Below are 3,746 nucleotides of genomic sequence, written 5' to 3' on the forward strand. Positions count from 1 at the left end.
AATCCCATGATTGCGACGTGGTAAGCACCGGTTCCAGGCAATAGCTGGAAATTATAGTTTAAAATTTAAAAAAATACCTTAAATTTGGTCAAAGTGGCCTTAAAAAAGGTCTTAAAACGTCTTGAATTTGGCTCCCTTAACCCTGCAGATACCCTGAATCGTTCATGCTGAACTTTTGACTTCCAGGATCCGTTATTGTAAAGGTTTTCTGTGTTTTTTAGTACTTTGTGTAAAAATTGGACACAAGACTTTATCTTTTCAGTCAACATCAGAAATTTAACCGGAGTTGGTGCATCTCTAGTAAAAAGACGTTTCTTTGGGACTCGACCCCGGTTGCATCAGAAGTTTGGACGATAACGTTTTATTTTAGATGACTGGAGCTTTCTGAAGGCAGCGGTACTGTTTGGGTTAGTCTCGTTTGCATTAGCTGTTAGCTTCTGGCCTCAGAAAGCTACATGTAACAGATAAGATGGTAATTCAAACTTCTACACAAACACGCTTCAGTCAGCATGGCAAATAGACTTTTATTAAGACACTTCCTGGTGCTATGCCTTGCCGCTTGATGTCCTCTGCTGATGCAGGCCAGACTTTGACCTTTAACCCTCAGTGCTTTCCTGAGAAGTGCCAGCTCTGCTGATGGATTCAGGAAGTGGTTAGTCCTCTACCTGAGTAAATATGCCTAAGCAGATGTTGGTTCTGACTGCAAACACAGTTCTACCATACAGGTTTAACAGCCCAAACATCCTGACAGTAGCAGCAACGACTCCTCCAGCATGCTGCGAAAACGCAGTGAGACGTGTGCAGAAGTTAAACTGGACCTTCATCATGGTGCAACTCGCCAACGGTGTTCTGGTTATCAGCCCCGTCTCTCACTCTGGACTCCAAACTGAAGTGGGGGTAGTGTAATTAAATAGTGCGTATTTGTATAGAGCCTTATTAGGGTTCTACAACCCCCCAAGGTGCTTCACAACACAAACAGTGATGAGCTACAGTGCAGCCACAGCTGACATAGGCGTCACCGGTCCCTCCGAACACCACCAGCAGACAAGGTGGGTTAAGTGTCTTGCCCAAGGACACGACAGCAACAAACTGAGTGGGGCTCGAACCTGCAACCTTCTGATAACGGGGAGAGCGCCTAACTCCTGTGCCCCCGGCGCCCTACTACTGCTCTTCCTGTAATTAAGTCATTTCTATCTAGTTTGTTGCAAATGATTGCTGCTGAGTGTTGAAAGGGTTGCTGTTACCCCCTGTCGGGTTGTTAATGTAACAATAAGTTTCCTGTTTCTGCCCCCTACTGCTTCAAGGGGGAATTACAACCAACAACCCTGCTGTAGCTAGCGCTAACAATGAGCTAAGGCTATCACTAGCCAACTGACACTAAATAAACCATGAAGTAAAAATCCACACTGTTGGACAGAAAATGCTGTTACTTACAAATCCAGTAGCAACAAAGCCAGGTCACCATCAGTCCGTGATTTTGTAGCCTCCTTTAAGTCTCTCAAACTAGCGTAGGCCGTGCCGATGTTCACTCTGGTTTCACCTCCTTAGGCATTCTCATTTTTAATTCCAGGCTCTGCCATGATGCCAACAAAACAACAAACTTTTCTTCTGATTTTGTCAGCGAACTGAAAAAGCTAACTGCTAGCATAAACCAGCTACCGACACAGTAAACAGCTATTGCCGTAAAAAGCAGGTAGAAACCTCACCTTGAAAGTGCTTGAATGTGTCTTTGGAAAAGGTGTAAAAACAGCGAAAAGCCTTCTGAAGGTTCCTTTAAACAATCGCTCAACAACATGTTTCTAAGCTGAGGCCCATCTGCAGGTTCTAAAGCAAAAACAATGTCTCAGACTTTAAGGCTCACGTGCACCTAGATCCTTGGTTCTCTTTGAGAACATCTGGATCTCCCTGGAGGACCTAGCTGAATGACAACGTCTTAAGCAAACGGTGTATCCCACGCAGTCCAGGTCCTTCTGAGTTCTCCACGTATCAGCTGACAGCATGGAAGTCTCTCCAAAGCTTTTGGTCTTTATGTGTTTGAGTTTGGCAGAAAAGTGACGGATTCTTTTAAAAAGGAAAAAGAGAATTTCCTCCCAGCTGTGTGGAACGGTGGACAGAAGAGAGATGGGAGAGCGAGTAGACGGGGCATACTGAGGTAAAATCCAGGATCTCTCTGTGAACGGTTCAGCTAACATCTTAACGTTTTAATTCATGGATGATACTTTTCTGCCGTTTCTTAGGTGGTTCCAGAAGGGTTAAAACACAGAAATTACTTGAATCTGACAAAAGTAATAAAAATTCTATTGAATTCAACCAATGAAAGTCTGACGTTGCTTTTGAATCGTTCTTCAGCGAAATAATGAAAAAATAAACTTGTGGATGATTCCTCCATCTTTATATTTTGTTGCACAACATTTTGAAGCTATCGCTGCAATCAAATGATTCCTGTAACCGTCAATGAGACTTCTGCACCTCTCAGCAGGAGAGGCCACCTCCCTCAAATACTGGAAGCCACATTACCAGAGGGAACGAGGTAGCGCTAAACACTGGTTGCTGTTTCCAGGTCCTTACCGGGTCTTTTCTTGCCTGGTAGTTTGTCCTGAAGCTGAAGTGGTAGCAGCCGGCTGTTTCTCCTCCTCTGATGTCACTGAGCGGAGAACTTCTCACACCAGTGGTGTTCTGCTGCTGCATACGAGAGTGTGTGATGAGTGGAGGACCCAGGGGAGTGCGGCGGTTTGGCGTGACCGATGTAAAGATAGATTTTAATTACATTAAAGACATTAAAAATCCATATCTAGTATGAATTCCATCTTACGGACACTGGGTTATTTAAATCAGAAGATTGGATCTTTTTATTGCAGGGACTTTAAAATAACACTTTGCATTAACTGAGAGACAAGAGGAGAGAGAGAGACTTTCAAACGTTTAAGGAAATTTATTACTAAATGATTTTAAACAATTTAGCGAGACTACGACGAACGACGGTGGCACAGGAGTTAAGTGCTCGCCCTGTAATCGGAAGGTTGCAGGTTCGAGTCCTGCTCAGTCTGGGACCGGTGGCGCCAGTGCTCGGCAGCTTTGCCTCTGTCAGTGCGCCCCAGGGCAGCTGTGGCTACATCGTAGCTCATCCCCACCAGTGTGTGAATGTGTGTGTGAATGGGTGAATGACTGATTGTGTTGTAAAGCGCCTTGGGGGGTTCCAGGACTCTAGAAGGAGCTATATCAAAATACAGGCCATTTACTAACTCTAATGATGGCTGTTCTGTTTGAATGAAGTGTGAGGTGAATGGTGTGTGTGAATGAGTGTCATTCAGAACCCTCGCATCCGGAGAAACAAAGTTGAGTGGGAGATGATGTTTTGCTCCAAACTGACCAGAGTTTGAGACCCGTAGTCATAAACACATGAAACAGATAAACACGCCATTTTTGTCGCATCCACATACCTCAGTGAGACCTTCACGATGGATCCAGGATGCCAGGTCCTCGGACCTTCCTTCCGGTGCTGGAGCCAATGGTACAGCGTCACAGCACGACAGACCAGTCCTTGGATAGTCTCCAGGTAAAAAGCGACAGGTGGTTCACAGCGTCAAAAAGGGACCCTCCTTGGGTCAGCGAGTTCAGCTTTTATTCTGAAGGAACCGTTGTTGGTTGGTAACAACGACAGATGTTTCCCTGCTTGATGGCTCTCGGCTTAAGAGAGAAGTATAGATGGCCTGTCCATACTTCACTTAACATGCGGTGAACTTCAT

This window comes from Nothobranchius furzeri, chromosome 12 (genome assembly GCF_043380555.1).
Source record: "Nothobranchius furzeri strain GRZ-AD chromosome 12, NfurGRZ-RIMD1, whole genome shotgun sequence".
Lineage (NCBI taxonomy): Eukaryota > Metazoa > Chordata > Actinopteri > Cyprinodontiformes > Nothobranchiidae > Nothobranchius > Nothobranchius furzeri.